Here is a 24144-nt window from a genome sequence, read left to right as displayed (position 1 = left end):
CCGGTTCTCCACAGTTCGCAAGAGCCAATAGTAAACATTTTGAGTAGTTCGGAGAACCGGTAGTAAAAATTCTGCCTGGCCCCGCCCCCAATCTATTGCTGCCTCCCGACTCCCAGCTGATCGGCTAGAAGGAAAAAATCAAGACTCACTTGTCAAAGAAGAGGAAAAAATAATAAGACACCGTCCCTTTAAATTGAGAAGCCAAGAAGCCTCCCAACTGATCGGCTTGCTTCTCAGCTAGGAGATTGCTTGGCAAAAAAGAAGGGTGGGGGAATATTTTATTTGAGAAATGAAGAGGGGGGAGTTTGATTCCTTCCCAGAACAGATTAGTGGGGTGGGGAGGAAATGGGGATTTTGAAGTAACCTTCTCCTGGAGTGGGGAGGGAATGGGGATTTTAGGCTTGCTGTCAAACATCAGCCATAATACTAATGATTGTTTTGAACAATATGCAGGTTGTATTACATGAATGGCTATTTTATATGTGAAATTATGACTGAAACCTATATAGGTTCACACTGTCAGGAATTTTGTCCTTAGTTTTAGGTTGCTTCTCTCTTTGTTGAGTTTCCATCCATTGCTTCTTGTTTTGCCTTCTGGTGCTTTGGAAAATACTTCCCCCCTTCTTTCTAGAAGCCCCTTAAAAGACTGTTGCCTATCACACTCTTAGGCAAAGCATGTGAGCCATTTCCTCCTTTCAGTGGTCCATGAAAATGCATCTATAGCAGAGGTCTCTAACCTTGGCCACTTTAAGACTTTAAGACAGCAAAGCTGGCTGAGGAATTCTGGGAGTTGAAGTCCATAAGTCTTAAAGTGGCCAAGTTTGGAGACCCCTGATCTATAGTATGTAGATAATAAAGTTGAAAAAAGGTGAACAACATTTTTGCAGAACTATAGATACGTTGAGGCTGAGTGTGACAAGGAATGGCTGGGAGGGAGGGGCCAGGCAAGGTACCCCTTGACATGAGAGACATTGAGTTGGCCACGCCTACCCAGTCACATGACCATCAAGCCACACCCACTGTCACATGACCATCAAGCCACACCCACAAAATAAGCCACGCCCACAGAACAGGTAATAAAAAAAATAGAACCCACCCCTGGTACAACCCCATACTCAGACAGGAAACCCTATACCATTCCAGAAAAATGGTTGTCCAGTCTCTTAAAGACTTCCGGTTTTGGAGCATCCATAATTTCTAGAGGCAAGTAGTTCCATAGATTAATTGTTCTAACTGTCAGGAAATTTCTCCTTAGTTCTAGGTTGCTTCTCTCCTTGATTACTTTTCATCCATGGGTTCTTGTCATGCCTTCAGGTGCTTTTGAGAATAGGTTGACCCCCTCTTCTTTGTGACAACCCCTTACATATAGGAACATTGCTATCTTGTCATCTCTAAATGTTCTTTTCATTAAGCTAGATGAACCCAATTCCTGCAACCATTCTTTGTATCTTTTAGTCTCGAGTTCCCTAACCACATTATTATCTAGCAGAATATATAAACCCAGTGACTTTGAGGCAACTAGGTAGAATATCAACAAGAGCTTTTGCACAGGGAGAGGCAACAAAATAATATATTCCTAATGCTACCTAGTGAAAAGTTGCATGACTTAGTAAGTGACTGAAGAACAAGAAAGTATGAATGAAACAGAGGTCAAATAGAGAACCATTTTAGGGAGGGTGGGGGGGAAAGTTGATATCTTACAGACCATTGAAGATAATTGCAATCATCTCCTGAATGGATTCCTATAATGTACCAATAATATGACTGAAAGGAACCACAAAAGGTCAGCCGGTGCTAAATGCAGCGAACTGTGTTCTCACAGGAATATACCAAAAGCTTGTCCCACTGTAATGAAAGGTGTGGATGACCTTGAGGAATGAGGGAAGAGATGCTGCGTAAGAAACAAACAGACAAGAGGGAAAGGAGCCCCAAGGGCTTAAAAGTCAGAGGAAGACACTTAGGAAAAATCTGCCCTAATTGATCAAATGATGGCAGCAAGAAGTTTGTACCTTTAGACTTGATATAGCCTTAGTATAAACTAGAATCAATCTTATTTCCTAGCCTTATTTCCTGTCTGGTTTACCTGGGAGAGCTGGCCTTTGTATTGCTACCAATTGGCTTATAGGTGCAACTTAAGCTGCTACTATGAACTTCTAAACACCTGCACGGCTTTGGAGCTGTCTATGTCTGGGGCCATTTTCTCAAAACTGAATCTCCCATCTCCAATACAGAAATCATAGAAAAAGTCCCCTCTATTTACCACTGAGTTGGTAAATATGGTGGGAGGGACTCAAAGTTAGCAGTCAGAGTTCCCCTCCAGGAACAAGATCACTGCCTTCCTTGTCATTTAGAAAATGAGGGAAGATATGTTTAGGATTAATTTTTGGAGATTAGAGATGCCAAGCAAGTATATACCTATGATGTACATGTGTATTATAAATACTACATAGTTCATTATGTATCACTTTTGTAGGTTCCTAATTTTTTTTTTTAAAAAAGAAACTGCATACAAAAGCACTCATAAGAAATATAAAAGCATTTGTAATAAATACATGTTAAATAAGATTGGTTTCCATGGGTATCAAGAGGGCTCTTGCTATCAATAGCAATATAAATTTGAAGCAAGCAGCAAGGGATAAGAAATCTTTTTACATCCTTTAGCCGCATTAAGTTCCTGCCTGCCTCTCCTTTGTCATCTGCTAGTTAAGAGGATGGATGGGTATTAAAATCTATTAAGAGGTAAGCAGTTGGCATTTTGTACTTCCTGACTGGGGCTTATGAGTGATGTAATCTAGAAAGTATAGAGGCTGCCTGGTTTGTCTATTTTAAAGGAATCGATCTTGTAAGACAGTATCCTGGAATTGCTCAGGGAAGAAAAGAGCTCACAACAATGTTGTTGTAATGCAATCAGCAAAGATCCAACATTGCTTAGAATGTACTGTACAATGTTATGCAAACTGACATTAGATTTAAACAATGCTGAATTTATTTAACTGCAATATCTAGGGAAGGGAAAAATCACTTGAGTGTCTTCATCTATGCTATTGGTTCTTTCCCCCCACTTCATGAAACAAACCCAGAATCACAATATTTTAAAAGATAATTGGGAATTACAATAAAATGAATCCCAGCCACACATTTATTTCATGTCATATGAAGCTTTAGTTCAGAAGGCTGGTTAAAATTAACATGCAACATGTTTTTTTTAAATTTGATTTTGTCACAACAGTATATACAATCATCAACATAAACAATAACTCATCATGAGAGAAAAATTATATATAAGTAAAAGTATGCAATAACTATGTTAATTTGATATAATGAAGGGAACAATAGGACAGGAACGGTAGGCACTTTTGTGCTCTTATGCACGCCCCTTATATGTTAATCACTTTTAGAAAGCAAAGAGAAAATAACTGCTTATAATAGATGCTCAAACTGCTAGCCATCATTACCAAAAGAACAGGGAGATTGATTGCCAAAATGATATCATCATTGCTCTTGAATTGCATAGCCAAATGTTACATAGTTCCGAGCCATCTGTTGTATGGTATCCATAAAATCTAACCCTAACCAACTACACATAAGTCTTTTTAAGAACTTGCTTTGATGTCCTCCTATTAGGACTGCTGGCAGAAAGATTTCATGGCACTCCTTATTTATAGAAACTTTGTTCTTGTGGATTCAGAGCAGATATTCATGATCATGTCCTCATATGTCCTTTTTTTTTTATATGCTGTGATATACCAACACATGCTTTGATCTCCCCAATCATCTCTAAATTTGAAGACCATACTGATAAATGGTATATTTATTACTTTTTATGATTTGGAGGAAGCTGTCTATCTAGACCCGTTCCAGTCCGGCTTCCGGCCCAGGTATAGCATAGAGACAGCTTTGGTCACATTGGTGGATGACCTCTGGAGGGCCAGGGATAGGGGTTGCTCCTCTGCCCTGGTCCTGTTGGATCTCTCATCGGCTTTTGATACCATCGACCATGGTATCCTGCTGCGCCGGTTGGAGGGGTTGGGAGTGGGAGGCACCGTTTATCGGTGGTTCTCCTCCTACCTCTCCGACCGGTCGCAGACGGTGTTGACAGGGGGGCAGAAATCGGCCGCGAGGCGCCTCACTTGTGGGGTGCCGCAGGGGTCGATTCTCTCGCCTCTCCTGTTCAACATCTACATGAAGCCGTTGGGCGAGGTCATCAGTGGCTTTGGGGTGAGTTATCATCTGTACGCTGATGATACCCAGCTGTACTTCTCCACCCCAGGCCACCCCAGCGAAGCTGTCGAAGTGCTGTCCCGTTGTTTGGAGGCCGTACGGGTCTGGATGGGGAGAAACAGACTCAGACTCAATCCATCCAAGACGGAGTGGCTGTGGATGCCAGCATCCCGGTACAGTCAGCTGCAACCGCGGCTGACTGTTGGGGGCGAGTCACTGGCCCCAACGGAAAGGGTGCGCAACTTGGGCGTTCTCCTGGATGGACGGCTGTCATTTGAAGATCACTTGACGGCCGTCTCCAGGAGAGCTTTTTACCAGGTTCGCCTGGTCCGCCAGTTGCACCCCTTTCTTGACCGGGATGCCTTATGCACGGTTACTCATGCTCTCGTCACTTCTCGCCTGGATTATTGCAATGCTCTCTACATGGGGCTACCCCTGAAGTGCACTCGGAGACTTCAGTTAGTCCAGAATGCAGCTGCGCGGGTGATTGAGGGTGCACCACGTTGCTCCCGGGTAACACCACTCCTGCGCAGTCTGCACTGGCTACCTGTGGTCTTCCGGGTGCGCTTCAAGGTTTTGGTTACCACCTTCAAAGCGCTCCATGGCTTAGGGCCCGGGTACTTATGGGACCGCCTGCTGTTTCCACATGCCTCCCACCGACCCATACGCTCTCACAGAGAGAGTCTTCTCAGGGTGCCGTCCGCCAAGCAGTGTCGGCTGGCAGCCCCCAGGGGAAGGTCCTTCTCTGTGGGAGCACCTACCCTCTGGAACGAACTTCCCCCCGGTTTACGCCAATTGCCTGACCTTCGGACCTTTCGCCGGGAACTGAAAACTTATTTATTTATCCAAGCGGGACTGGCCTGATTTTTAAACTCTAAATTTTAAATTTTAAATTGTAATTTTATTGGGTATTTTATATGGTCTATTAGACGGTTTTAATTTCGGCCTTTTATTGAATAAGCTTTTTAATTGTTATTTTAGTATGTATATTATGGTAATTGTTTTAAATGAAGGCTGTACACCGCCCTGAGTCCTTCGGGAGAAGGGCAGTATAAAAGTTTAATTAAATAAATAAATAAATAAATAAAATAAATAACTCTTCACTCATATTCCAGGTGACTTTTGATATTCTTATCAAGTCATATAATGGTGCAAAAATCTTGCTTTATTGTCTTCTCTTGTTTTCTCTTTTTTTTCCCCCCTCCAATAGTGAATTGCTATACCAAACCATTTCTCTTTTCCTACTATAAAGGCTGGTCAAAGACCATAATAAAGTTATTTGATTCCTTTTATTTGAAATGCAAGTCAAGCTGTGGGTCTGCTAAAATCAACATGGGCTAAAGCAGCATGGATAACAGATGAAGGATTGGAAAAAATAAGCCAATGTGCCACCAACACTAGCACATCTATTCTAAAAATGAAATGAAGCAAGTAGTTAGTGAAAATGTTGTCATGATTTGTTCTCAGATCAAGCACCAGTACGAGCAAAGTAATAGTAAGGATGCTTTTTAATTATTTATAAACACTAAAACTAAACAAAAAGAAAACAAGCTGGCACATTTTTTTTCACAGTTTATTTCCTGGAAAACATACTCTAATACAAAAGGCACAAACATAGATCCAGACATAGGAGGAAAACTATACAACAGAAAACAGAAAAAAATAGATCCATTGTACCTTCCCCTCCTTCTCCTTCTCCTTCCCCTCTTCCTTCCTTCCTTCCTTCCTTCCTTCCTTCCTTCCTTCCTTCCTTCCTTCCTTCCTTCCTTCCCAATTTAGTTGGGTGGTTTCTGACCATTTTGAAGTAGGAAGTCTCTAAAAGTACTTGGGCAAGTCTTACAAACAAAGCACAAATGATTCCTACACAATGCTGGGCTTATCTATATGAATTTATCCACCTGCTCACTTGATATCATCATGGCTCTCAAATCCCGAAACAATAAGTCTCATTCTGGTCTTTTAAAGATTGCTTATCATGCGCTAAGGAAACCATAGTCCTCAAGTTTCTGCTAACTTTTAAAGCAAGGATTAGATACAATTGCCTTTGTCTTCTGACATAGTACCATAAAGTTTAGGTGTTTAAAACTGCAATCCTGCTAAACAGTGGTGGGATTCACGTAATTTAACAACCGGTTCTCTGCCCTAATGATTTCTTCCAACAACCAGTTTGCCAAACTGCTCAGATAGTTAACAACCGGTTGTCCCGAAGTGGTGCAAACTGGCTGAATCCCACCACTGCTGCTAAACCATAAGAGTTTTCAAGTTATATGGCTTAGGTGTTGATGCAAATTGCATGCATTAGATCAGGGCTGTCAACTCACGGCCCATGTGCTGGATGCGTCACGTGCTGGCCACGCCCATGCCCGGTTTAGCGAAGGGGGGAAAAGTTGTGATATGTCACATGACGATGCCATGATGACACGAGTTTGACACCCCTGCATTAGATGCTAAAATAATGTGCTGCAACCAACTGGAATTGGTAGTCTCCAATCAATCTGATACAGACTTAGCTCCATAGGCCAATCAGGATAGAAGGAACAATTGCCAGTATTTTAAATTGCTTCATAAACTGAGTTTTTATACTAGCTTAATCTAGTCACGAAATTCTTCATTTATCGACTTCTGTAGATCAAAGTCTCTATAGGTTTTTAGATCTGACTGAAAAATATATTTAGGAGTGACGTGCACAATTTCCATTTCCCCCTTAGAATGTCCCCAGAGAAGCATACTTCAAATACAAATAATTCTTAACCTGATCAAGGCTTTAATATGGAACAATATGTAAAATCTTTGATTTCCTGAATAAAATGAGAGTGATGCCTTGATATTGTTGGATTACAGTGCATGAGTGTGCAAACCTGACAAATTTCAATTCTCTTCTGACTATCACCTCTCAAATAAATAAATGAGGACTTGGTAAAGTTTCAAAGGAGTGTTTCATGTCAACAAAATTCAAATGAAGCATCCCCTTTCAAGCGGTTCTGCAAAGAAACAGTAATTCTTTCACATTTAGGACTGAAGCAAAGCAATCATATTGTTTAAATTTGATTAAAGCCCATTCAGCCATTTCCTGCAGAGAGAAAGATACAACAGTGGAAAGAACCTTCTTCTGCATGATGAATCTAGTATTCATACATGTTGGATAGGCCCAAAAAGGAGCCTGCTAAGATGTTTCCTAGGTTAGGTGTGAGCAATCTGGAGCTGGAGATTAAACCCTTCTGCCTCAAGTGACTAAGATAATGGTGAAATGGTAAGGAAAAAGGAAGGAATAGAAGGAAGGAAGGAAGGAAGGAAGATAAAGCTGGGGAGGAGTAATTAAAAATGTTTTTTCTGAGTTATAATCCCAGCGACCTTCTATTTGCAAGAATTACACCCATTGTAGCATCTATGAAAAGGCTTTATTTAAAAGTCTATATTAAACAATATTACCAGCTTGCTTTCCACTGAGGACCTATATACTGCACAAATCAGAAAGAGGGCTGTGAAAATATCTACTCTCACATCCTGGACATAAATTGCTTCAACTTCTTCCCTCAAGAGGAACCTATAACCATGATGGCGAACGTCTCTGGAGACTGGGGACAGCAAAAAACATCACTTCCTGTCCAACCAGAAGTTGGTAAATGGGCCATTTCTGGATTCCAGAGGCCGTCCGTGTGGGGGGGGGAAGGCAGTTTTTGCCCTCCCAAGACTCATAGAGAGGCTCTGGAGCTAGGTAAGAGAGAAAAACGGGCCTATCGGGCCATTGTGTGCCAGGAGCAGTGGGGGGAGTCGCATGTGTATGCACGGAGCGGGGTGGAGCGCATAGAATTATGGGTGTGGGCACATGTGCACGCGACTCCCCTCTGCCCCCACTCCTGGCATGCAATGGCAAAAATCACTGCCCTATAAGCGTTGCATGCCAAAACAACTAGACACAAGGACAGTTTCTTATGACTGTAACTTATATCTTATGATTTATTTGATTGTTTTTTTGCTTCCTATTATGATTTATGCTGATTGCTCATTTAGTATCTTATGACTATCACTGAGTGTTGTATCTTATGATTTACGATTATTGTATTTTATGATTGTCACTTGTAAATACACTGAGAGCTTATGCATTGGAGACAAATTCCTTGTGTGTCCAACAGAATTTAGCAATAGCACTGAGACTTATATACTGCTTCACAGTAAGTAGTTTACAGAGTCAGCATATTATTACCCCCAACAATCAGGGTCCTCATTTTATCGATCTCAGATAGATAGAAGGTTGAGTCAACAGTGACAATCATACTGCCGAACTGCTGGCAATTGGCAATTGGCAGTCAGCAGAATTAGCCTGCAGTGCTGCATTCTAATCCTTGTACCACTATGACTCTTAATCACACTTGGCCAATAAAGAATTCTATTCTATATTAGAAAGCATGGTAAGCATTGATCCCTTGCAATGCCACTAATGAATGGCTGGAGTTAGCCTGCAATGAACTGAAAGACACATGGGCAGGAGTTTCATGAAAACATGAATATAACATAATATGGCAAAATGTACTTTGGAAGTGGGATAGAAAAACTGCCCCTGAGTTACATGTAGGATTAGTGAGGGATAATTCACTGTCCTCTCCTGCCCAATGGTTGGTTGTGTGTGTTAGTAAGAAGCAGTGTATATAAAGCCAGTGTCACCTTCATTCAAACCTTAAATATACCAAACTTAATATTTCTGTTTGTATTTAATTTTGCTATTGCTAGCTAAAATCTGACGTTAAGGAGAAAATGTACCCAAAGATATGTCTAGAAATGCAATGCAGATGTTTGTTAAAATTCTTGATGCTTTTCAATTTATTTATAAACATGCAAATTAAGAGGATTAATTTCAGATTTCTCTGCCAAATAACTTTTTAAAATATTTAAACTAATCCTCTGAAGAAAAATATGTTTACTGTACTGATTCAGATAAATCAGTTATTGGCTATTATTATAGTAACACATCCTCCTGCTTCTTCTCACTGCAATGAAAAAGAAACCATTATTTAATATAGTCTCAATATTCACTCAAGAAAAAAGACAAATGTTTATCTTTTCTCACTAAGGATCAGTGGTGGGCTGCTGCTGGTTCATGCCGGTTTGGGAAAACTGGTAGTTCTGACCAGGGATGGCCCCACCCACCCTCCCTGGCATTATCTTGTCCTAAGTAATTGCTGTTTTTCGGTGTTTTCATTTGCGAACTGGTTGTTACAACCAGGAGTAGCCCACCCCGGCTTAAGGATGCTGTGGAATAAGGCATTATAAAGATGGCAGCAATAAAAATAAACTATAATTGGGGGATACAAATGTTTGGGGGGGGGAAGTAAAGTGGATATGTATGCAAGAACAGGGCCTAAGGCAGCATAACAGCTTTGAAAAACTACAGTTGATTTAACAATGCTGTAATGAGCACCTCTAACTAAGAATGCGCTAGAGTTCTATGGGGTTCTTTATTGACTGTGAATTAATCCCTTCTAGTTCTAGTAAAGAAGTGTATGACTAAATCCCTGAGCAAGTATAAGTTTACCCCCATCCCATTTTGTGGTTAAATAGGGAAAAAAGAATGGATGGGAGGCTTGATGTTGTTTGATGTTCTCCAGTAACAAGGAAGAAAGGAAAGAAGGGAGGGAGGGAGGGGAGGGGAAGGGTATCTAGTCCAGGAATAAAATCATCAGCTCCAGAGTGCCAGTTCAGAGAACTATTAATAGACAACAAACAGAGATAGAAAATTCTAATTCTTTGGTCATATGATTTCTCGCAAAGCAGATCCGATAGCTCTATTGAAGATTAATCCAGATTTATAGATAGAGTGAATGATTAGATTTGAGATATGGTTGGTGGTATTTTGTTTGAGATCAACTGCATGGTTTTTCTCCCAAAATTAGTTTATTTATGAGGCTTAATTTCCATCTTTGATGGAATGTATTTTTGTTCATATTTCCACCTTTAAATTAAATTTATTTAAGTCTAACATTCATCTATATTTCTCCTTGCTGTTGCATAGTTTAATAATCTCCAAATACAATTTTAAATAGTTATTTTGATGCCACTTAAATTCTCAGGGAGGGGGGCTGTAATCTATATCATATGCTTCAGGAGGCCCATGCCTTGATATACTGATTACAAATACATTGTTAGTCCAACTATTTTGCAACTTGTCGGAAAAGAAAAAAATACCTTCCTTGTTTCTAATTAAAGCTATCAGCTTCGGTCATCAAAAATCCAGACAAGCACTAGATGATAGAAAAGAATTAGTTGAACACAGTGTTCCTCCAAGTCGGCAATTTTAAGATATGTGGACTTCAACTCCCAGAAATCCCCAGCCACACTTTCAAGGGAATTCTGGGAGTGGAAATCCACATATCATAAAAGTGGCCAAGTTTGTGACACACTAATTTAATGTGATGTTGTGCTGCCATCTAGTGATCACCTGACTTTTTGCTTACCAAATCTGGCATCTCTAAAGCCCTAATTGAGAGGAAGCAAAAAAAAGGTGGTAGCCAATTAACTCCCATTAGAACATAATAATTGCTGCATTTGCCTGAATGACCTGTTTGGTGGGACATGACTTGTAAAGTGAGACAGGCAGCTCATTACTGATTTGAAAAGAAATGTTCACCACATACTTCCATCTGCTCCCAAAGCACTTCTTCCAAAGGCTTTGTATAGTTCTGATACAATACATGACAACTTTAGTTGTAATAAAGCAATCTTATGAATAAGACCATACAATGATGTGTACACTTGCAATGTAAGTACACTCAAACTATACATGTGGTGGAAACATAGAATAGGACACAGGAAAGGGAAGCTCTGCAAAATGATAGACCTTTTCCATGATAGCATGGGATGGGGGTGGAGGGAAATCACTCATCTCTCTTGGTTAGGGACATATCAATTTGTGGAGTCCTTGGTGGCTCTGAGTTTGGTTGCTTGTTTGCATACATTTCATTACCCAACTAGGTAACATTGTCAGTGCTGGTGAGGGTGAGGTTTGCTTCCTGTTCTTTCCTGTTGCTTCCGATGGCCTAGAGGTACAAATGCTCACCTCACAACTGGGAGGTTGAGAATTCAATCCTAGGCAGTGAGAGATGTTTCTCTATCAGGGTGCAAAAAGAAAATATTTGCTGCGAACCCCGCATAGGTATCAGGAAGAGCATCTGGCCAGTAAATGCTCAGCTCCATTCAGTTGCCCTGACTTCACCACGATAAAAGGGATTACAGGGTTGTAAAAAGAAAAAAAAAATCCCTGTTGCTCCCAACAGGAGCAAACCCCACACTCACAAGCGGTGATGATGTTCACCATACAATGAAATATCTGCAAGCAAATATCTAAATCCAGAGAGCATCAAGTAGCATCAATTATCCTGTCAATTTCATTTCACATCTGCCTCAGGATCTTCCTCTTTCTGTATTTATACAAAGAAAACAGAAGCACATCTTCTGGGCATTCAATACAGACCAAACACACCTACATTCAGGAAAGAACTTCTGTTAACCCAACCCTGATCTCTGAAAAATTAAACCAGGATTGGTCCTGGTTCATGGGACACACAAAAAAAATATATCCCAATATCGAATAGCATATGAGTAAATTTAGGAAATATTTTGTATTAGATATATTTCTGAAGGAGAGGGGAATTGAGAGTGTGATTAAGTGTGGAGTGACTAGAGATTATAATTTAGGAATTATTTTGGATTATGATTGTTAGTTTTGATACCCTGCATTTTGTTCTGGGAAGTCGGGGTGGGGGTGGGGGTAAGGGGAGGGAATTGGGGGGTTGAGGGTAGAGATGAAGTGCTGGTGAATGTACAGGGATTATTGAAGATGTATAAATATAATTAATGTAGGGTCGGGTCTGCCCAGTTACCATTTTAGAACGGTGGGGAGGGAGAAAAGAGAGAGTAGGAGGTAGGAAAGAGGAGAAGAGGAAGGAAGAGGGGTAGAAGAGGGAGAAGGAAGGTGTAGGGTGGAGGGAGGAGAGGATGTAGATAAGAGAAGGAGAGGAAGGTTTGGAAAGTAAAAGAAGGTAGAAGAGGGAAGAGTGTTAAAAAGGGGGGTGGTGACTGGGCAAGCCCGACTAATTGTATATAACTGTACATTGGGTGAATTGTTTGATATGATTGTAAAAATAAAACTTTTAAAAAAAAAAATCCCAGGGTTATAAGAACTTTGAAGTCAAGATAATTCCCGGGTCAAGGCCATGGTAAACCATTTTTTCAATGAAAACTATGTGAATGTGTCAAAAAATCACAAGGGGCCAACTCAATTCAAGGAAGAAATGGAGAACAGGAAGATGAGGTCAGCTAATGGGATAACCAAAGCCTCTTCCTTCGTCATTTACGTGATGCTCTTCTCCAGCACTGAAAGGAGACTTTGTATCCACACCATCTCTTGACTGGCCGTGAAATGAATAAAAACACCAAGCAGCACAATGAAATACACTTCTTCCTGGCTAGAAAATAGGTGTAAAATAGGAAATGTAAATATCCAGTGTGTTTCCATGCCTTTATTTTGTTTGGTCATTGGTTGTTGTTTTTTTCCCCCTCCCTTGTGTCAAAATCAGCTCAGACTGGATTCTTCTGAAACAAACCACTCTACCAAACTAATGAGGTCTATTAAGTTAAAACAGAAGTGACCTACTCAAAACTGCTGTGTATGCTTTGCTGGTAAAATGGTATTCTTTATATTAATCCAGTACTCTGCTGTTTGCACTACCCAAGTTTCCAATCCCATTTGTTTCATTTCTTCTGCTTTTTCTCATGAAATAGATGAAAATCTTACCCAGTGGAAAAGGTAAGTGAACAGCCATTCCAAAAAATTTGGAAATAGCTGAGATACATTCATACCCTATTTGCTTTTTTCCCCCCATGACCTATTCACCTGCTTCGTATAAGTAGCATGAATCCTTTCAGGGGATTTTGTGAAAATGTAATGTGTTTGATTTTCCTTGAACTGGTCTATATAAGCAAAAACCTTTAGATGTACTTTCAAGAATCAGAGGCTTTTTTATTAGAAAATGTCCTCACCGCCTTTCCAATCTATGAATGGAAATTATATTTTATGTAAATATGAGCTCTTTGGATCTGTTTGCAATCTACATTTTCATACTTCTTACAAAATTGTGCAGAATAAAGATCAAACATTTTGTAGGGCAGCTTTTATAGAAAAATTACTGGCACATTAATAACACACTCTTGTTTTTTAATCAACATGTTATATTCCTATGTCTCCAGTATTGAAAATATTTTTTCTTTCCCACAAAAGTACACTGATTCCTTAGAATTAATTTTGAAGTCTTAATATTCAAAATCCAATATATCAATGTTTTCAGAGTCCTTAATCTATTTAAAACTCTGTACAGCCAAAACTTTTCTTGGTTGTTTGTGTTTGCTTATTTATTTTAAACTGTTAAAGCTTTTAAGGAAACAACTTTATTTTCTCATATTAAGAATTAAAGACACTCCTGTGAGGTTTGCAGTCTTGTCATTCGAAATATGTCTAACCTCTTTAAAGTAATTAATTGGTAATTGCTGAAAAGTGACTAGCAAAAGAAGTGAGAATTTAGTGTCCTTTGGAAACTAGTTGTAGCTAGAGCAAGTTTGGTAAATTCCCTCAGCTCTTGGTTCTCACACTGTCTGGAGACACTGCTTTGCAATATCCTTGTGAGAAGCAATCATATGGAACACAGTTTGAGTGTCTTCATCTCATGTCTTCTCTTCCCGGGGAGGGGGGTGTGTAAAAGGAACCAAACTGCTCATCACCTGTTCCTAGTTGCAGTTGTCAACTCTGCTTATGCTGTCTTCTGTCTGCCGTTCTTCTCCAGAAGTCCAGGGGGCAAAGTTCTATGAATAAAAATTGGGGTGTGACTATGAAGACTTTGAGAAACAATAAATCACAGTGTTACTAAACACTGAAGGAGTGAAGATAAGGCACCTGCAGTTTCTTATAATTAAAATGAGCAATTAAAATATGACATTTACTCTAGCCTAAGCAACCCATCTGATCATGCATGAATATAGAATTTAGAACTTTTTTGAACTCATAAAACCAACCGATAGAAATAAGGCTAAAAGAAATTTAGTGGATGCATCATATATAAGTTTCATGATTATTTACAAACATAGTAATAAATAATCAGATTGTCTATATACTTTGCTGCCAACTAATGGTTAATCTGGATTTCTGCAGCTCAGATCTGGTACTTCTCAATTTAGATTGCTGTTACTGAATGCATTTAATTATATGTTAATACTGTTATTTTTCTCACATAAAAGAGGGCTGTGAGAATATTTACAGATCCCTCACATCCAGGACATAAACTGTTTCAACTCCTACCCTCAAAATGACGCTATAGAGCACTGCACACCAGAAGACCAGACACAAGAACTGTTTTTTCCCTGAAGGCCATCACTCTGCTAAACAAATAATTCCCTCAACACTGTCAAACTATTTACTAAATCTGCACTACTATTAACCTTCTCATCGTTCCCATCACCAATCGCTTTCCACTTATGACTGTATGACTGTAACTTTGTTGCTGGCAATCCTTATGATTTATATTGATATATTGACCATCATTTGTGCTGTAAATGTTGTACCTTGATGAAGGTATCTTTTCTTTTATGGACACTGAGAGCATATGCACCAAGACAGATTCCTTGTGTGTCCAATCACACTTGGCCAATAAAAAATTCTATTCTATTCTATTCTATTCTATTCTATTCTATTCTATTCTATTCTATTCTATTCTATTCTAAAAGACAAATCAGTTGTGTTGGTCACAAACCCCTCTGAAGTTTACTTGGAAAGGAAAGGAAAGGAAAGGAAAGGAAAGAAAAGAAAAAGATAAGAAGAAAAGGAGAGGAGAGGAGAGGAGAGGAGAGGAGGGCAGGGCAGGGCAGGGCAGGGCAGGGGAGGGGTGGGAAACTAGTACATTTCTTTTGAGTTATTTTTCTTTCCCACAATTCTGATTTTAATGAGTGCTCTTAAATTCCCTTTCTGTTACTCCATTCCACTATCTCTTTGAATCACATACAATTGGTCAAAAGAAGAAAGCCTCTTAATAAAATCAACAATAGTGGCATGCATGTGCCTGTTGAGAAGGAAAGTTTTCCACATCAAGTTAGACACTTTCTAGCAGTCAGCCAAAATCATGCCAATAAAAGTATTGTTTTTTTACAGAATATATCAAAAGAATAACCCTTCCAGCTGTGTGCACCTGTTTAAGAGAATCTCTCTCTCTCTACATAAGGACAAAGAATTTTCTCCTAACTGCACACAGTCCAAATTACAGCTGTTTGAAATTCTTCTCATTCATCATCACCATTTATTTAGGGTTGCCAACGTGTTGACAGTTCCCTCCTTGCTCCTGTGTTTTAATAGCAGCTTAATCTTCTGATATAATCAGCTGGAAACATTTATCTCCATGCTATGAAAAGCATTACTTGTTAATATTTACAGCTCAAGCTGTTGTTAAAACAAGAAGAGACCAGGTTGTTCAGAGGAGTTATCTATTAGATGTTATCCCACAATAATGTCCTATTTTCTTATCCAATTTTATGGTAGCTTCCAGAAACCAGCATTTTATATTCCCAACTCTATTAGAAGTTTCATACTCTGTCTGTCTGTCTGTTTGTCTGTCTGTCTAAGTATCTACATACTGTTAAGAACGTTTGTGGTATTTGTTTAGGCAAAAGTACAACACTTAAGAGCATGTCTACAAAGAAAGACACACCATCTTTCAAATGCTACTCGATGCATAGATTTACTTCTAGAGAAATCATTATGCTAATTGTTTAGCATCACCAAACCCTTCTTTGCAAATAGTGCTTTGTTTTTAAAGGCAATGGTTCAAGAATACAAAAGTTGAAGAGCATAATGCAAGAGCATTAAGTAAACACCAGTGTAGGCAATTTGAGTAGGAATATTGGACAAGAGCCAGTCTGGTGTAGTGATTAATGCATCAGGCTAGAAACTGGGAGATGGTGAGTTCTAGTCCCATTTTAGTCACAAAGCCAGCTGGAGGTCCTTGGGTCAGTCATTCTCTCTCATCCCTAGAAAGGCAGCAATGAGAAACCACTTATCCAGGCATTGGCAAGATGTAAAAAAACTTACAGGAAGGGAGGGAGGGAGGGAGGGAGGAAAGATTAACAGAGAGCTCCATTGAAAATGTAATGTATCTTAGAACAGAACTGCAAATAATCCATTTTATTTTAATACCATCTGCAATTTTTTAACATTTTATCCTGAGACATAGGATAAAGTATGATATTAAGGTAAAGGTAAAGGTCCCCCTCACACATACATGCTAGTTGTTGCCGACTCTAGGGGGTGGTGCTCATCTCCGTTTCAAAGCCGAAGAGCCAGCGCTGTCCAAAGACGTCTCCGTGGTCATGTGACCAGCATGACTCAATGCCAAAGGCACAGAACGCTGTTACCTTCCCACTAAAGGTGGTCCCTATTTTTTCTACTTGCATTTTTACGTGCTTTCAAAACTGCTAGGTTGGCAGAAGCTGGGACAAGTAACGGGAGCTCACCCCGTTACACGGCAGCACTAGGGATTCGAACCGCTGAGCTGCCTATCTTTCGATCGCCAAGCTCAACGTCCTAGCCCCTGAGCCACAGCGTCTCTCCAAAAAAGTATGACATTAGACCCATATAAGTCTTGCAGAAATCCATGCATTGCATCAGTGAAGGTCCAGATAAGCATTCAAGATGTTTAACAACATACAAAATAAAAAGCCTAAATCTTTATTAAAACCAATTAACACTGAAATTCTGACAAAAGATATGCAACTTGACAGAGCTTCTAAATGCTGAGTGAGAGCATACAACTAATGGAATTCATTCCAAAGCCTTGGAATAACTCAGAGCAATGCTTTTTCCCACAGGTCAGATCAATGAGTCATTAACAAGAGAGGTTTAGTGTCCTATGAACAGAAGTGGTATTCAGCTGGTTTGAACTGGTTCGCCCACAAGAAAATCAATAGCAGAACACAGCATAGCTTAAGTAAGTAAGGCTGAACCAAAACAAATTCAAAACCAAAATCGTTTTGAATTGGCTTGCTCCAAACAAATAAGGCAGTCCTTCCTTTTCTTCTTAACTAATTGTAACTAACTAATTAATAAATCTGCAGGTAGCAGACAGGAAAGATTATAAATAATTATGAGTCGCTAAGATCTAGAACAATGGATTTGTGTGTGTGGGAGGTTGTTGGGTATCCCTTGAACTGTCTCCAAAATCCCTAATATCGTTTCTATGGAATTATTCCTTTAATTGTCTAGGTAATGTATGACTTTTTAAGATTCTGTAGTTCAAAAACCACAAATGATTGAAATGTTCCATCTTTGCTTCTTTCCCCTTTTTTGTTTTCTTTCAGAAAATCATACAATCATTTATCACATCTATACATTTTTTTTCCAGAATGAACTTTCCCTTATTCATTTGTATAACAGCTAATGTGTGAAGGATGAATGTTATCCCTCATCAGAGCTCATCACTTTTTAATTAATTTCCCAGCAGTATATTAATTAGTTGTATAGAGTATTCTAGAACTCTGCTATTTCCTTAACAAGATTAAAGATTTATTATGTGAGTATCTGTAATATCACATGTCAAAATCTCTTAGGAAAGAATGATCTCATGATCACCAGAAATTACAGGGCTATTGTTAACACTGTAAAAATCAAAACATCAAAACAGAGCCAGAACAACAAAGCATAGATAACAAAGAATAAAAAATAAACCATTGCAATTTTTTTCATCGCGTTGTCATGATGAAGTCCTGTTCCTCCAAAAAAAAGACAAAAGTTCTTTACTTTCTCAGAAAATAACATGGAAAGGAATGTTGTTATTGCTGACCCAACTCAGACCAGGGTTTTGATATATTGGAACATATTTTTTTGATATTCTATTTTCTGAAGTTCTACAAAGGTTGAAAAAATTTAGACTTCAAAACCAACATTTTACAGAATTGATTTATGAATTCAATCATCTTGTGCTATTTGATTTTGCCCAAAGTCAGAGAAGAGCAAGGTAAAACATATTGATGCATACATGTTTCTGTTGAAAAAGGCACTTTGAAGTAATCTGCTTCCCTTTCTCCTATAGATTCAAAATGTATTGTTCAGTATAGTGTAGAAAATATGTTTAGTCCATGGACATTCCTTAACCTTGCATATGCCCCCTTTTCCATCCCACAGACTATGCCTGCAGTCAGTTGAGCCAATTTTTAGCCCACTTGATGTTTTGTTTCATTTTGGAGCAAAAGCAGATTCATTTTGCTTTTTCAAACATCACAAATTGCCCAATTCTACCCCCCACCCCGCCCCCTGTGTAGTTCATGATCGTTGTAGTCTTAGCAAATTAAGCATTTGCTTAATTTGCTCTTGCTTAATTCAAACTTTCTCAAATACAAAAAGTAAATTAGCTCACTCTCTCTTATTGTGTTTGTGTGTTTGTGTGTGTGTGTACCTGTGTGGAAGGTGGGGGAGAGAAGGAGAGGGTTAGAGATGGAGAGGAAGAGGGAGAGGGAGAAGGAGGGGAAGGGAGAGAGAGTTGTTTAGAATCTGGATGTTTCAACACAAGAGCATTTTTAAACTGGAGCTAAAGCTTTAGGAAGCATCTGCTTATGTAAGGCAAAAATGAAGGGTGAATTTTTGATCTCGTGTAAAAAGGAAGCAAGGGGCATGATGGCTACCTCTCAACAAAGATAGTGAGCTTGTCAGCTGGAAAGCTGACCGCCAAGGTTTGAGACTCAAATACCACACAATGGGGTGACTCCCGTTCCTTTCCTTAGCTCCTGCCCACCTAGCAGTTCAAAAGCATATGAATGTGAGTAGATTAATAAGGATCACTTCAATGGGAAAGTAATAGTGTTCCATGCATCTTTGGCATGTAGTCATGGTGACCACATGACTATGGAAAATGCCTTTGGACAATGCTGGCTCTCTTGGCCAGGAAATGGAGATGAGCTCCGTGCCCTAGAGTCATACATAACTGGACAAGGAAACTTTATCTTGAAAAAGAAAGGCTGCAAGTACAGTTTGATAGTCACACCGTACATAATAGATGGAAACTGAATAAGTTGTAATGTTTTCTTTCATTTCTATATGTTACTTGAGGGCTTGGCTGGTAATTGTGGCAATTCTCTGGTATTAAGGGAGAAGCCTGAAGGGGCCAGGCAGGAATTGGCTATATTACCTTCTAAGTATTACACAGGAAGAAATGTGTAACTAGTTCACCAAGGAAAAATATGATTAGAAGATGTAAAGGAGAAAACAGTACAAAAATCAAACAAGGGAGTTTAACCCAAGAAAAAAATAATAAGAGATTGTACAAGCAGAACAGTTGTATATTCTATATGAGACATGACATGTATACAGAAAACATGCAAAACATTTGCTAGACCAATTCTCGAATATAGCTCATCTGTCTGAAACCCGCACTGCATATTGGACATTAACACAATTGAGTGAGTCCAGAGATATTTCACGAGAAGAGTACTCCACTCCTCTGCTCATAACAAAATACCTTATGCCACCAGGCTCAAAATCTTGAGATTAGACAATTTAGAACTACTCTGCCTTTGGTCTGACCTAAAAATTATCTGCTACAACATCCTACCTGTTAATGACTACTTCAGTTTCAGCCACAATAATACACAAGCACACAATAGATACAAACTTAAGATAAACTGCTCCAAACTCAGTTGCAGAAAATACAACTTCAGCAACAGAGTGGTCAATGTCTGGGATGCACTACCTGACTCTGTGGTTTCTTCCCCAAATCCCCACAACTTTAACCTTAGATTGTCTACTGTTGACCTCACCCCATTCCTAAGAGGTCTGTAAGAGGCATGCATAAGCGCACCAATGTGCCTACCATCCCTGTCCTAATGTCCCCATTTATTTGTATCCTTATACTGTATTCATAATCATGTTTATACTTATATCTGTAATCTTATATAGGCTTGACAAATAAATAAATAAATAAATAAATAAATAAATAAATAAATAAATAAATAAATAAATAAATAAATAAATCATTTGAATGTTGATGATATAAGAAAGAGAGAGATCTTAGACTGCACATTAGATGAATAGCCTATTGGGATCCTTACATTAAAACCATATATTTCATATGTGTCAGAACCCCAAAATTACATAGAATTCAGGTCTTTTCTGAACAAAACAGTACAGAAGTAATGGTATGTGGGAATGACCTTGGGAACCTGGAGGAAGAGCATAGCCAGGGAAATGGTTGGACAACAGGCATCTTAGCCTATAAAAGGAATGTGAATAGAGTAAATGCCTCAGAAGAGACCCTCCCTAGTTTCTCCCTTTGTAAAGGCAACAGGGGAGAAATGTACCTTCAGGCTTGCAAGATTCTGTTTATGTAACCTTGCCATAAAGTAGAATTAGTTCATCTGGGTGTGCTTCCTATCTGGGCTTCTCCCTCTAGGCTGACATCAATCTTGCAAGTCTAAAGGCACATCTCTCCCCTGTCAATGGTGTAATTGTGCGAGTTATTTGAAGAGAGAAAATTGAGGGAGATATTTGAAAAGACAAAAAAAAAAAGTAGGCAAATATTAATCTACCTCTCCACAAATTGTGCCATTCTGGAAAATTGTGTGTGAGAGACTGTTGGGAGAGGTGATATACCTGGGAGGGATGAGTGAAGACTACCAGGAGCATTTTCCAAACAGAGTATATAATTACAGTAAGATCACCCTAGTATAAAGCTTATCCCAGCTGCCTAGTTTAAGTACATATTATGCAAATACATACCTCTGTTGAGAAGTTTATAATGTAGGGAAAAGTAGAAGGAAAGAGAAGAAAAAGATGACTAGCAGCAAGATGGATGGACAGAACTGATTACAGTAAAGATGGGTGCACTATTGGAAGAACTGTAGGAACATGTTGGAAACAGAATGCCGTCATGTGGAAAAAAATATCTCTGAGGTTGCTAGCATTAATGCTAGCTAAGCATTAACATAAAATGACAATAATGTAAGATTATCTTCATTTTTGTTGCTGTAAAATCAGGATCTGTTCCCCAATGGTTTGTTATCTTTTATGACATCTTGTCCTGGGGGATGAATCCCTTTGCTTTTCTGCATGTAACAGGAGAAAGCAAAGCTAAGGAAAGCCTGGTTACCTTTTGTATAGTTGGTTGTTGTTTTTAAAGAATTGCTTTATTACTGTGATCTTTATGTTCCACTTCCTGGCTCCTATCATTGTTGTATGTTGCTAATTGATAGCTGTGTGGGGAACAGGGAAAAGCTGAGGAGAGCAAACAAATTCACAATTGCCATTACAGGAACTCTAATCTTTGCTCTGCTTATTTAGCACGGTGTAGTGTAACGCATGTTATCACCTACAATAAATACCTACAAAACCATATAATGTGGACACCAGGGATATAGACAATCTGTGCTATTAGACATGAGGCTCCTATAATTTTCTAAACATGGATTCAAAAGGTGGTAATTTATATAACTATTCCAAAGTTCAATTTCTGGTGTTTTTCTCTTACTATTACAAATCTACAGACACAGCTAGCTTTTTTTTCTAGGTTGCTGCAACAAACATAGCGGATTTATTGCAGTTCTGCTGCCATCTAGTCTCTCAATCAAAAAGCTGCAAAACCAAAGCCAAATATAAGTCAGCAACATCACATTTATTGTGATGAGACAAAGTAAAAAATGCAGACATTTGTTAAGATCGTGATATTATTTTTATTATTTTACATTTTACAGCTATTCCGTTCACTTGTGGTAGCAAAGCTTAACTCTTAGTATTTTGTTTTTGTTTTTTAAATGAAGTGTGCTGTCCTAAATGGGCAGGTATACTCACACATAATGTGGGAAACAGTGCTTCAGAACAATATAAAAATGTACTAACAATGAGTGAGAGATACACAGAGGCTTATTAACCTCCAAAAATGGTTACCTCCGTATTCTAGTTAGTTCACTTTTTTGCAAAAAGGGGCAGGAATTGCTTTTCTGTTACTTCAAATGTCTTTACAATATTGTTATTAAAACGTTGATGCCTGTGATTCACAGGCAGAAGTGAATCTATGACATTACCAACATTCATTGCACTTTGAGAAAAGGGCTTTAGATTGGAGCTATAATTATTTTATGCCTGCTAATCTTAGTTTCCACTCTCCAGATATGGCATGAAAATGCCTCGTTTTAAACCATATCTTGGTTTAATAATCAGTGTTAAAATACTAGAGTCATATGAGCTGATGTAATACAACCTAGATTCTTTTTCCCCCTGTTTTTTCCCTTTATTTTGCTGGTTCTAGAAGCCAGAAGTCAGAAAATGCTGGATGGAAATGCCTAATCTTTACATCTGCATTTAAAATGTAACCAAAACAAACAAACAAAACAAAAACAGGATTATCCCTGATCTTGTATCATTTGCATGCTTTCCTTCCTCAAATTTGTGGATCTTGAAGAAATGTCTAGATTTACAACAATAACAATTGTAGATTTACAATCTACAACCTGGATTCTTATCTTGGACTAGAAGGCCTCCAATGTCCCTTCCAATTCTGTTGTTATTATTATTATGTTTCTGAAACAGGGGTCCCCAACCTTACTGACTGGTGGACATATATAACCCTTTGGCCAGTCATAAAAGAAAGATCAAATGGAGTATGGTCTCTAAAGGACACCAAAGCAAGTCATCATGGATATTCGAACTTCACTCTTAAAGAAATATAAACAGAATACATAAACAAATAATATTGGTCTCCTGTGGAGCAAAAAAATATTGTCTTTTCTCTGCACGCATCTTATCCTTAATATGAGCCAAGATTATTTCATTGACTTTATATACATATCTACTTATGTGACTTGTGATCCCTCAAATGAGATGAATTCTATCATTCCAAAAGGTGTTACTTTACTGTTCTGGGAATAATTGAGAAAATAACCAGGAAGGGATCACAATTTATAAATTGCCATGTCATATGAATACTGATTGCATTCAATAAATTGACGCTATACAAAATTGACTTTGAATGAAGTCAAATTTGACTCCTACAGTTCTGCTTTATTTGCCTCTTATTACACAATCATCATATGCAAATTAACTGTTGGCAAACTTTATTATTGCCCTCAAAAGACTGTGAACTTTTTTTGCATAGATTTTATACTAGCTTGTGTATGTTTCTTCCAATCTCATATCAGAAACAAAATGAAAGGTAAACACATTTGCAGGATTAAGCATACAAATCATGTATTCCTGAAATATTGTCCATCAATGGATTTCTTAGACCGGCTATTATTAAACTGGAGAAACCTGAAGATAAAGAGGAATGACAAATGGAGAATTCAAGTCTTTTGCAAGCATTCTTGTGTCCTCACATGCCAAGATCTGCATAGCCAACTACTTCTATACTGTCACAGATGTTTGCTTTAGCACATTCATCTTGCAAAGGTGTGCCAAGAGAAAAGTGTCAGACATGTTAGATTGTCTGATCCGCACAGCTGGAAAAAGGTTGCTAATGAATAATATGGAAATGCATTAATTTTTGATGAGGCAGGACAATAATTTTTTTAGAAAAAAAAGTTCACTCATAATTACTTCCTTTCGCTCTTACAACCTTTAATTTTATTTTGACCCATTTTGTGTTCGGGCATAGCCTTAAGCAAAGAATAGTTGAATCATGATGGTTGAATCACCCATAATAGTTTGGATCTAGTTTTAGAATGCCCTGTTTAATTGGGAATCTAAAAAGATAAAAATGCCCAGAATTTCTCAGAAAACAACCTTGATCCACTAGTCCTAAGCCTCCTCTTCCTCTCTCATGGCAAGATCCTGTGGTCTCTGTGTTATTTAATGGATGGAAACTAATCAAGGAGAGAGGAAACATAGAACTAAGGAGAAATTTCCTGACAATT

Source organism: Ahaetulla prasina, chromosome 3, assembly GCF_028640845.1.
Source record: "Ahaetulla prasina isolate Xishuangbanna chromosome 3, ASM2864084v1, whole genome shotgun sequence".
NCBI classification, from domain to species: Eukaryota; Metazoa; Chordata; class Lepidosauria; order Squamata; family Colubridae; genus Ahaetulla; species Ahaetulla prasina.
The sequence above is the reverse complement of the archived record's forward strand: the minus strand, read 5'-3'. Positions refer to the sequence as shown.